The sequence below is a fragment of the Teleopsis dalmanni genome, chromosome 2 (genome assembly GCF_002237135.1).
Source record: "Teleopsis dalmanni isolate 2A chromosome 2, ASM223713v2, whole genome shotgun sequence".
NCBI lineage: Eukaryota > Metazoa > Arthropoda > Insecta > Diptera > Diopsidae > Teleopsis > Teleopsis dalmanni.
The window spans coordinates 89,900,184-89,913,776 of NC_051847.1; the positions used below are offsets into that span (position 1 = coordinate 89,900,184).

General features: G+C 29.9%; 1 protein-coding gene across 1 annotated transcript in view; it reads right to left on the reverse strand.

The window, feature by feature from the left end:
• LOC119678298 (rap guanine nucleotide exchange factor 4) overlaps positions 1 to 13,593 on the reverse strand; it is a gene marked incomplete in the record, with an annotated part of 493,194 nt that overhangs the window by 249,561 nt on the left and 230,040 nt on the right.

Genomic DNA, 13,593 nt, shown 5'->3' on the forward strand with positions numbered 1-13,593 from the left:
CGAAAATTTGTACCAGTTCGATCGTATTTTATGCAATGAGCTATCAGCCAAATATTAAAACAAAAAATTTTTATAAAATCAAAACAAAAACAAAAGTTTTCCCCAGCAAATAGACAGATAGTTAAGTAAATAACGAGAGCATCAAGAAAATTATTTCTTAGCATCCCAAAGTCTGAAGTATTCAAAATAATATATAAATTTACTTGTGTCATATCATCATTAAGAATTTAACAAAAAAAGACATATCTACACATACTCGATTACGTTTTGATCTTCAAAATAATGAGACACTTCCCACTGTTGGATGTTGTCAAAAATTTGACAGCCTTTGCCAATGGAAATGACAGAAGCGACAATCTGAATAAAGACAAAAGCCATATCAGCAACAATAAAAGACTTAAGCAGTACAAAGTGGCAACTATAATATAAAATAAGATATATATCATACATTTCAAAAATATTATTTTTTTTCATTACTCTTAGTAATTACCTGTTGCTAAAAGTTGTCAAATAAATTTATTTGCAAAAAGTATATTTTCGTCATGTGTAGTCCTTCTTCGCGACAGCTGATAAATTCAGTTCCAACTGATAATCCATATTTTCATAAAGTTTGCACCTTGAAGTATTTTCATTACACCTTGAAGTAAGAAACCTTCCAGATAAAAATTCAATTCACTCAAATTAGAGTTTTAATATGATTGAATCATATTAAGCCATAATGATCAAATATATAGCTCAGGAACTGTTGATGTCAAGTGAAGTATTTGGCCAACTACTTAAAAGCTACAATCAAATTTTAATTTGGAAAATCAAAATCGAAAGTAAAATATTTATAAAAAATGCTTAATATACAAAACTTTAATAAAGCCATTTTTAAGTAACATATCGGACTGTACCAGCAAAAGTGATGGTACACTTATAATGAACACGTATATCAAATCGGGCATCTTCCGAAACGACACACTTAAGCCAATGTATAACCTTAACATAAAAACATTTTTAACGGATTTTTTCGAATAGACCTTAGTACTGTCTTTAGAACGCGACTGAATTTTTGCTGAAAATTCAAGTCTATAGATAGTCTAGATAGTCCTACCCATGCATAATATAAATTCAAAAGTAAACAGTAATTTTTTAAAATAAATATAATAAGGCTATCTTTTAGCAATTACATACATCATCCTACTCTCCAATCGTAATCCCCCCGTCACAGTTCAAACCCGCGGTCGCTTAATAACCCTGCTCCAGCCACCTACTCTCCATCTACACTCGTGCTTTCTGGTTTATACAAACAGAGTCCACTAGGTATTAAGCCTCTTATTTATATCTCTCACTTCCAATTACTGGAAATTAAGTTTTTACATTGTTGTAGAAATCTTTTCCATTTACTCCTGAGATTTAGTGTGATCAAGTCTCGCACTGTAGCTTTCTATGCTTCCCACCTACTGCAAAAAAAAGGCAATAACATATGAATCATTCCTAATTTTTAGCAGATAAGAGTGTCATTCTTATCATTCTTATCATACTCTTATCACTCTTATCCTCATTAACGATAATATAAAACATTCATTTAACATACTTTTAATCTGTGCAAATCGCTTTACTGAGTTAGAAAGGACTATTTTATATAAAACCAAAAAATCCTCTGTGTTTGTCAATTCTATTATATTTATAATAGACTAAAAAATAAGATATACCAGAATGAAGATAACGATCTAGCACTATCAAAGAATTGGTGAAAGCCAAGAAAGCAGGAGGAGCTAAGTTTAAATTGAGCGGAAGTACTTCGGCAGAAAGAAAATAATTTATACAAAATAATTCTGTCTAGTCTTATGTAAATATGTGAGCAGTACTCGTATTATAGACAATAATTTAACAATAGAGAAATTAAATTTAAACAGTTTTTTATATGACGTGAACTTAGTGTGAATCAATCTTTGATTATAATTCAACAGAAAAATTTTTTAGTGAAAATAATACTTAAACCTTAATTAGACCAGGAATATTGATATATTACTGGACTACAAATTTATGAGGTATTTAGACATGGGCGTTAAAAGAAATTATAGTAAAGGAAGACACAACAAAACAATTCATTGTAAAACCGGTATCAGCTTTTTTTACTATGCAAATTATTGTTCCTCAGTAACCTTACTTGACTATAAGTCAAGACTATAAGTCGATTTTCGGTAAAGTGATTATGTGATGAACGTCTGAATGCACTTCAGTTGGTTTCTGGACACATTTATAGAAGTGAAAGTTTTTTGTTTCTTTTTTGCCTGATTTGTTTCGAATAGAACCAAAAAAAAATTCTATCTAGAACATCAATAAAACAATTTTTTTATATTTAATTAATATCTTTATTTGTCACTATTTTCAAATATTAAATTTTTCAAATTTTTCAATTTAAATTTTTTTAAATCAGTTTAAATTATATAAAATAAAATAATAAATAACAAGACTGTTATTTCAACATTTCCGTAACGCAATAAGTTCAAGAAAATAAATATAGGTATATAAAATATATATATTATATATATCGAAAATGTCATATATAAATACTTCAAAGGCCTGTTTATAACTTGTAAACACAGACAGCATCCACCGAATGTGAGAGTTGGTGACATTGCGATAAATTGGAAGGACAGTATCAAATATCTGGAAATCACGTTTGATAAGCGGTTCACTTGGCACAAGCACATACAAGACAAAAGAAGTAGTTGTGCGATAACACTGCTTTGCTTACGGTCACTTTTTGAACATAATAACCTTAGAGTTAAAAACAGAAACTTGATCTAAACCATATAATCAGACTTGCACTTCTCTACGGGTGGGTCGCGTATAGCAATGCTGCCAACTGTATTATCCAGAAGCTACAAGTTACTCAAAGTCAGGCTCTCCGAGGACTCTTCAAAATGTCATGGACGAAATGAAATGCTTCTGAATAAACCGGGTCAAAAAATAAATAATGAACAGAGCCCCTAAGCTATACACGAAAACTGACAGGCTGCCCTACATAGCACTATCTAATCTCAGAACAGTCACTAACCGTACGGGGCGGTATGCACATCTTAAATCAGTCATCGAATAATCTGCGAAGCTTGTAATGAATTATGTAAATTAGTCAAAGAGAAAGGAAGGACTAAGCCGCCAGCCCCCTAACAATGAATAAAAGTGCCCAGTTGCACCTTCTATAAATTTTAATAATTAATTTAATTATGTATACCTGTGGTTAGTACTTTCATTCAAGTGAAATATGTTCATTCATTTAGCTAATAACTGTGACTAGCGTTTCAAATTTGGCAAGGTATTAACAAAAAGTTTAATAATGGTTGGTTGGTTGCAGTGGCAGGCCATTGGATAACTTCCATGTACCTTAATTACCGTTTTGCTACCGCATTCCTCGCAAGAACCCTAGTATAGAAGAGTAGAGACTAAATCCATCCCGCCAAATTTAAGTAATTTAATAGAATTTTCATCTTTACCGTTGAGCAGTCTGATAGACTATCAAAGATGTATTTTTCTAAGAACCTATATCTTCTGGACGCTAAGGCTGGGCATTCCCAGAGAAAATGTATTATTATTTCTTTCTCCTGCGGGTTTCCACAACTTCTACAGTAAGGGTTATGGGGAGTGCGCAGTTTCTCTGCGTGAGTTCCTGCACACCAATGACCAATAAGAACTGCAGTAAGCCTTGCAGTGTTCACGCGATCTCTTTTGATGAGTTCTGAGGATTTGTTTTTATTATAAGTGAGCCATAAAAAAAAAAATATATATATAAAATCTGTAGTTTAGTTGGTATGGCCAAATGTTCAATAAAGTTTATTGAACAAGATTCTACTTGCTAGACTAGTTTTACCTTACTCTATACAATTTTAAAACACCACAGGTATCTCCTGAAGAGTTATATTGCAAAACACTACCACATTCTTGAAAAGCTCAAAATTCCTTTTGAAGGAACAAAAATACAAAATTCAACAAGATATATATGATATAGATATATTATATATAACTACATATTGATGTGTGGTAGAGCGGTTAAAGTGGCAACCCAATCGATCTAGCTGCAAACCTGCAATCAGCTGCAATCAATTTTGGATTTTAAAACTACGAAATAGAGCTGAAATATAATTCTAAAAAAATGTGGAAAAATATTATAGATATACGTATTAGTGTAACAGGTGATCACAGTGGAAAACTCCTATTTTTCCTACTTTTATTTTTGTCGAAAAAAAGATAATTAAGTTAGCTTAAGCTTAAGTGCGAAATTAAATTTTTAAAGCCCTTACACGATATAGTTTTTTTCATTCCATTATCGTTTTATTAAAAATTAATATTTTCAATTAATATTTTATTTATATTAATTGTTTAAGAAAAATGTCAATAAAAATTACTTATTAGCCAACATTAATTATTTTCACTTAAAAAAAACAACTTTCTATGCCAGCTGTATCATACTCGGTATGAGCTTTCATATACCTATGCTATTCGGTGTATAATAGAGAAGGATAATGTTTTCAAGATAGATTGCATTTGCTAAATAGAACTATAGCCGAGATGCATCATTGATATAATCGGTGTACCTTTAGACGATTTTATAAATGTTGATAATGATACAGTCATCATAGTCCATACAACGGATGAAGATATTTTAAAAAGCATTACTGAAAATTATTACTATGTCAAAGGTAAAAAAAAATCTTGATAGAAACAATAGATTGATTAATCTAACATTATAGATTTAGTTGAGGAAGACCAAGATCATGAACAAAATGAAGACATTGTTTAATTGGCGTCATATTTAAACATACGTAAAGTGCTATATTTAGCACGTACATTTGCGGAATCCCTTACCAATATTCCTGATTTCTGATGTTTTTGAGTCTATTATCTTGTAGGAAAAAAAGTTAAAATGTCCAAACAAGCAAAAATTATAGATTTGTTTTTAAATTTAAATTAAAAATAATTATAAATTAAATAGTAATTAATAATATAAATTTTTCTTAATACAAACGAATATATGATTAATATTTTTAATGTTATATATTTTTATATAAACAAACATGAATTAAATACATTTTTAAAATATATACACATATATTTCTTAATCAAATCCAAAAAAAATGGCAAACAAAAAAAAATTAGTTTAACCTCTCTATGACGAAGTTTTTTCCGGGCACCAACGATTTCGTTATAGAGATGTTTGGCTGTATATATAATACAAAAATATTTCAACAATAACAATAGATCATCTTATTACTATTGTTAGTTATAATAATTAAACAAGTAATTTTGATAACAAAATATGAAGTATAATCATATATAATCATATATAATCGACATAATTGCTGCGTTCGGTTCGCCCACTACGTTAGTTAGGTAAATTAATTAACATCGGTATAGAGTAAGACTAAACCATCATGGTTAAAGAGTAAGACTGGATATTATATTCGCTTATCCACTTAACTGAGATTTTTAAACATTTAACAACAAAATATTATTATTTATTAATAAACTGAATTTTTGGCGGACCATACAGCTGTTTCAAGAATCTCCAACTACATGATCAGTGATCTTTTGAAGTTCAGTTGTTTTGAAAAGTAAAAAATGAATTTTTTTAAGAAATGAAATTATTTAAAAAGACTTTATAATAATAGTTTAATTTCAAAAGAGTTCCACTAAATTTTGATGAATTACTCACAAAATCTCATGTCGCCTTTAATCTGATCAAATGCCACGAAGTAAATAAGTTTTGCTTTGAAGGAAAATAATTTAAATAAAAATGAAAATCAAACAAAAATATTATTTTATTATTACATTGAGTATGAAAAACAATTACCAATTGTAAAATACTAGAAAACTTTTCAAATCAGCTAGAAAAGAAAAAATCTCTGCCTTATGCTATTATAATTCTATTATATATATTTTCAAACAATAGAAATGGACTAAAAATAAAATAAGTAGAGTGCAAGGCAGTCTCGTTTTATATATATAATTTATTTTGTTATATAGTTCGTATATAGCAGGGAATGTAGAAAAAATGTCTAGTAAATAACAAAAAAATGTTATTGCACTGCTTAAGGGCTTATATAGTGTAGTGACTAGGTCTTTAGGTTATTGGACGTTTGAATTAGCAACGTTTTCTGGGGTAAGAACCTGCACGAGTGACACGTGAATACGTTTATCAAGTTTATTATAGTCGCGTACAGACACGAACAAATAATAATAAATTAAACTGCATTGAACAAAAAATATCCGAAAATATTTAAAAATAAATAAATATATGTTTTAAATACAGAAAATACCTGCCAAGAATGTCTGTCGGTTTGTCTGCCTTGTCTGTCTCAGAGGAAATTTAAATTTAGCCAGCACTTACATTGTATGGGAAAGCCGCTAGAAATTGTTGAGCGCAATCGGCTGTACGTAATTTATTTATCTTGTTCTTGTACTATTTTAAAACATATTTAATTACTCCTTATATTCATTGAAAATAAATGAAATATACATTTTTGAAACTGAACATTAGCATACCAAAATTCTAGTTCTATGATAAATTACCCTTAAAAGCATGCAATCCTATTCGCTGACAAGTTAATTTGTTAGACTAAACGATCGAGCGATTATATACGTCAGAATTACTTAAGTACAATAGAACAAATGTCATGTGTGGGATTAAACAAATTAGATTTTAACAGCAGAACATGTGTTATAGAAAAAAAATAATTTATCCAAAAATTTTAAATATTTTTGGTCGAATGCTTTAATTAGTATAAGAATTTGCAAAATGATATAATAGTTCCTGAAAAAAATGTTATCTATTTTTGCTATGAATAGACTTATGTATGGTAGTTCTCAAAAGAAAATATATCTGTTATATTTTTATTATAAAAAAACTTTTTTACAATTAATACAGGAATTTTATAAAGTAAATAGGTGTTTTATTTGAGGTTTTGAATTTATTTGATAATTAAACCGCAATTTATTCATTGTCTAATAGCCGCCCTTCCAGTTTTACTTTCTGTGGGGACTCAAAAGTACAGTGAAACTTAAAATTCAATACAAATACAAATAAAGTGTATATAATTCCGACATATCATATGTACCTAACTATTGACTGGCATAAAGATATATCATACTATACTTATTCCTATTTTATATAGAATATATATATTTATTGATCATTGTTAGTAGGGCTTCGAACCAGAACTGAACCTAAAACTGAAAACCAAAACAACCAGTATTTTTGCCTAACGAAATCCGGAACCGAACAGAAAAAAACAGATCGGTTCTGCAGCATATAATTCGGTACCAGGTTATATGCGCGCATAAATCTTTGTTGTCAGTTGTTAAAACTGTAAGATGTAATAATCGGTAACTAATCGGTAAAAATAAAAGAAAGATGAAGAAAAAATGATTTCAATCAAGACAAAAAACTAATATTGAACAAAAAACCAAAAAAAAAATTATTCACTTGGAGTTAAAACTAAAACTGAAAAAACCGTTATTTTTTGCTGGACCAAAAACTGGAATCCACGATATATATATATTTTTTAATGGAAATGAAAATATTTTTCATGGATTTAAAGCCCTGTTTTTTAATCCATCACATTTTTCACCTTATTAAGTATTATTAGAAGGACACAATTTTTTTTCTTTCAACCATTAAAGCATATTTTATGAATAAAAAGAAAAAAATAATAAAAATAATAAATGATTTTAATCGTGGAAAAGAACTGATTTGTAACACAAATCCATGAAAAGTTCTTTATTGGAAATTGAATTGAAAATCAAACAAAACTAAGTTTTATACCAGAGCAAAAACCAAAACCGATATATTTTTTTAGAATACAAAAATGACAAACTCTAAATCCCTTTCGTTAGTCGATTAGATTTTTTAATTCTTTTAACTATAATTGGAATCCTAAAACGGTTTTTTCTTGACCCATTGAAACATACTCAAAAACAATTATTAACACAAATATTATTTTACATGAACTATTCAATATATATAACTTAGTTAGCGTTTCCGAAACGATTGATCATCACATTCAAATTATCAGCCTGACTGGAGTTTCGTTTTGGCAACGGTGGTGGAGAACAAGGACTTGTTGCATAATTATTTGGTACACATCGTTCCTTGCAGGAATGACTTTTTTCATAATCTTTAGGCAATTCATATTCAGTATCTCTCAAATTAATTGGAATAAACGGATCTTCAAAGCATGTTGAAGACGATTTTTGACTTGACAAACGTTCTAAGTGCTTCAAATTCATATTGATTGGTGGAGATGCTGGTTGAGTTGGAGATGGTGTGTCCAAACTAAAATGAACATATTTTAAAACCAATTTAATAAGTAGGAAATTGCTCATACTCACTATAATCCATTAAATCCATTACTTTTAGCCAATGAATTTGTTGTGTTCTTCGTAGACGCATTTTTAAGATATTTAGTTTCCGAAATAGTTGAAACATAACATTTTTGATCTGATTTCTTGACGACAAGTACCTTTTTTGAGCCTTCCAATAAATCCGGATACGCTTTGATACCAAAATAAGCTACAATTGCACCAAAAAATGTGGACAACATAAAAACCATGCAAAGCATTCCTATGGTGAACTGCTTGTCTTCCTCTGAAATCCACATGTTTTCGTCATATTTGATGATCTTTGGTACATAAAGTGGCAAGCAATTGAATGGTGTAATGGTGTGATTACTGTATGGCATCAAGCAAAAAGTATATGTGGTATTTTCCTCAATTGAATTAATTAAAAGGTATGGTGCAATATAACTTATGCAATTATAATCTATAGTTGTGTCAGAGTAAGTGAAGTCCATATCTTCTTTTAATTCACTAAACCAAATTATGTTTACTGGCTCAGTACTATCGAAATTATCAATGGTAACTATAACTGAACGATTAGGCAACAATTCCAAATCAAATTCATAATATGGTGGTTCGAATTCCATAGTCCGTTTTTGCACTACATGATCTATGTTTGATGGAACTGTTGTTGTAGTTGTAGTCGTTGTAATAGTACGTATCAAATTCTTTATATAATTTTTAACTCCAAAGGTGGACTCAATGGTGTCCGAAGCGGTTGACGCCATATCTATGGAGTGATTCTGTGCAATTACAGCTACTGAGTGTGCATTAAAACTTAATATAGTTGAAGTTGTTATATCTAAGCAACGCATCTTAAAAACTGTTAAATCTTCTGAATTGTCATTATCTAATTCTATTTGCGTAGTATTAATGTCGGTACAATTAGGAGTTTCAGTTGTAGTGACAGTGGGAATGTACGAATGTTTTGTAGAGAAAACCCATCTTTTTGTAGTTGTAGTCGCAGTTGTTACCTCTGTTGGCTCAGTAGCTATTGTAGTAGTGACGTCACAATCGAAATCTGTGAAATTTAGTTCATTCAAAACAGTTCCATAAAACTCGTTCGGTGCTTTGCAATATAGCGTTTCAACAAACTGATTACGGTACTTGGTGAAAACATTCGCAAGCGGTCTTATATCGCAGTTACAGTTCCATGCATTCTGTGCAAGACTAATAAAAACTCGATTATTTACTCTCAATACCGGAGCAAAAACATCACTTCGTACTGTAGTCAACAAATTGTGTGAGAGATTTATCATGAATAGTTTTTTCTTTATAGCATCAAACGCATTACTAGCAATCGAAGTGATTTTTGACTTTGTAATGACCAAGTACTTTAGATTCGGTGTTGATAGAAACAATTTACTAGTTAAAGGTCCAGAAAAATCGTTATAACTCAAGTCTAGAAATTCCAATTTCGATATGTAGCTGACACCGAAAATGTTTTCATTTCTACCTATATCCAAACCAGCATGTAATCTCAAGTGAGTTAAAGTGGTCTGCACGGGTTGAAAGAAGGCGCGATTTAGGTTTTTGATTTTTGTATTAATTGATAAGTACTTCAATGAATATAGGCCAAGTAGCGCTCCACTGTCAACTTCTTCAAGATTTAAATCATATAGAGAAAGTAAAAATGTGGAGGAAAATATAATGGAATTGAAAGCATCGCTTTTGATATGGGTTATATTGCTGTAAGAGATCACCAGTTCGTGAACAGAATGTTCTGTAGTTAACCAAGAGTTATTTAAAATGCCATCCGGAAATTGTTGACGTTCAATAAGTAAGACATCTGTAGTTTTGCAACTACTGATCTAAAATACTAGAATTTAATTTTCTGTATCTTGATCAACGATATTACAGCTTACCGAAATTAAACTGAAGAGTTTGTTAAAAATGTGATCGCTGTTAACACAAGCAATTTTACAAAGTCGTTCTTTACAGCCATTGAAACTGATATCTATTGCTCCAGAGACCATATCATCAAAAACTCTAAATTATATGAAAAAAACATTTATAAACTCTGTTTAATTTATAATAAGAACTAAACTGTAAATATAAAGACTTAGATTATCGTATCTTTTTATTAAAAAGTTATTATCGTGATTTTTTATTCTTATACACCTTAAAAAGTTCAACGTTTAAGAATAATCAAATTTTTAGTTCGATTTAAAGAACCTGTGTACATATACTTCGCAAGACACTGCTTAAATCACTACTGCATGCTGTTATAAAGAAGAAGAGGATCTCTTTGAATAAATATGTTCTAATGTCTTTATTACTATCAAATCAATCATTATTATTTAATTATGATCAAGATCATTTCCCACTATTATTATTATTAACATGATTAAAATTCCTTTTTAACCGACCATTATCAACTTCATCATCATTATTATAATCAGGGCTTCGAACCAGATTTTTTTCGTTTTGGTTCTCATTCCAGTTCAAAACAAAAAAAAATATATCTATTCGGTTCCAATTTTCACTCCGACAAGAATATCAATTTTTTCCGGTTTTCGATTCGGTTCTGGTTCGAAGCACTGAATTTTTTTTGTTCCGGTTTTCGTTCCCATTAAAATCAGTAAAAAAATATATCGGTTCAATTCCGGTTTTTGCTCCGACTAAAATATCGGTTTATTTCAGTTATCGGTTCGGTTCCGGTTCGAAGTCCTGATTATAATTATCTGCATCTAAACGTTGTTTAGAGTTCAGGGTTTCGGGCTATAAAGCCCATCTTATGCTTTATATAAACATGAAAATCATAGATAATATAAATATTCCAAAATACAAATGTTAAAATTTATAGCATATCTTTATCACTAAAAATATTTTTGTCAAAGTGAACAAATATTTTGTTGTTGTCTGAATAAATTTTATCTTATTACAGCACTAAATTGATATATAAAAACAACTGATTGATATTACCAAGTAGATATGAGCGACAATTTTCAATTCATATTTTCTTTGGTCAAGTTTTTGATTTCATTTTTTGGAAATAAAACAAGGATAACTAAATATCTATTACATAAACAAATTAAGAGATATCAGTTGGGTATCTTTTTAACACCATAAAAATAAAATATTTTAATAGGTTAAAGTCTTCACTAACACATAGGCGAAAACATCATTGCACATAACATTGCTACGTACTCTGTTCGTGTGAATTTATTTACTTAAGCATATATAAAAATAGGAGATTAGTCAGTGAATTTTGTAAAAGCAGTGTTGTTATTATTTCTACTACCATCTGATTTCAACGAAAAGTAACACAAACACGTTACGCAGATAAACCACCCAGGAAAGAAATAGCCACACAAATGGTGGGGCCGGAACCTTTCACTAGTAAAAATAAATGAGAATCAGAACAAAAAGAATTACTGGGATAATCTGTCAGGATTAAAACACTTCAAATCATTTATTAATACCCCTAACAGTTGTAGATATCAGGATCACAGGTATCTGAATAGAACACTGTAAACTGAAATACTACCTTAAGAGACTGGGCATATAGGTATACAGATGCAAACTGTAGATTCCACGAAGAGAATGAAGAATCAGCCATACAAGTGCTGTAAGAATGCTCTGCGCTAATGCACACATAAAGAATAGACTCCTGGGAAAGTGTAACCTTACGGAAGAGGCAATAAAACTCTGTGTAAAAGGTTTTGTACTACTCTTTATCGCAGCAAAAGGGCTTGGAGACATCAGCATTTGATATAATCTTATTATATATTGCTTTTTAAATGGTGTAAAACCACCAGTATTTGTTGCTATTACCTCTTTTATATGTAACATTTAATGCATGTGATACTGAAAATTGAAGGTAGCCAACTATTTGCAACTTGAATTGTATTCGTACTCTAATTTAGTTGTATATATAATTCTTAAAAATATTAAAATAAACATATAGACCGTTCAATTTTAAAATTGTACTATGGTTAATATTGCTGTGTCAATTGATGGATTTAAAGATTTGATCTTCTTGCGACCATATTTGTACTGGAACGAATACTACACATATAGCACCCGAATAATTTCTCATTATACTACAGCTCAATGCAAGTTTTTCGGTGTTGTAAGTTATGGAGTGGTCAAAACAAAATAATAAATAAAAAGAAACGAAAGTCATAAGTCAAGAAACTTCGCCAACACTCTGTAACCGGAAGACCCGAAAGACAACAAAGGTTAAGTATTAACTACAGGCCGAATACTAGTAATTAATAATCCACAATTTTATTAAATTCATACTTTAAATTTTCTTTGTTTATACAAAAAACCTCACATGTGTTTTTGAAACAAGATCTTGGATTATCTTCCACTTATCTTCTCATATTCAGAATTAAAGAAATTATCTTTGTATATCATATAATGCTGAAGACTACAATCTAAATATTTCTCATATATTTAATTAATATCCACATTGAAAAAATTCTAACTTCGATTTAAAATCAATACTTCAACTTCCTCAGTACATACTTAATATCAGTCATTTATGTTCTAAACTTGCACTCTTCAACCCGCGTATTATTACTTTCGAATGGATTTTCCTCAACACTAAATTATCGAAATTAATTCTATGAATTAATTGTCATAATTGATGTTATTGATTTATTATCTCCGAAAACACTGAAAAGCACTTAACTCTGAAACTCTGTGTATAACGTCGTGTCGTGGGAGTATTAATAATAAAATTATAGCAGTAGCAAATCACCTGTTAGTTTTATTAAATTCTATAAATAGAGTGTCATTATCTTTGTCATCATAATCGTAGTGCTCGTCACTTTGTTTTTCAGCAATAGCCAGATAAAAAGTTGTCACCAAAATACACAAACCCAATGTAAGTAGAACCCAGGCACAAATCTGTATGCACGTGTCGGATATGAAAGAGTGGTTAGGTGCCTTTGTAGTTGCGCTAAGAATATAGTGTATAAATTTTCAATTATATACATTATTATTGTCCTGCCATAAAACACTAAATTAGTTAGTATACTTCTTAGTTTCACTTTCATTATCCTTGTTCTGCTTTATACTACTTTGTGTCATTTCACAAACCAAATTCAGCAACGACTACGGCGATATCAAAATGATATTCCTATTATATGCAATAAAATTGCATTTATCTAATCTAAAATAGCTTATCATATAATTTAACTGTTATGTATGATCTTATCACTTTAGTCCTGCGCAATGCAAATCTATAATATTTTACCA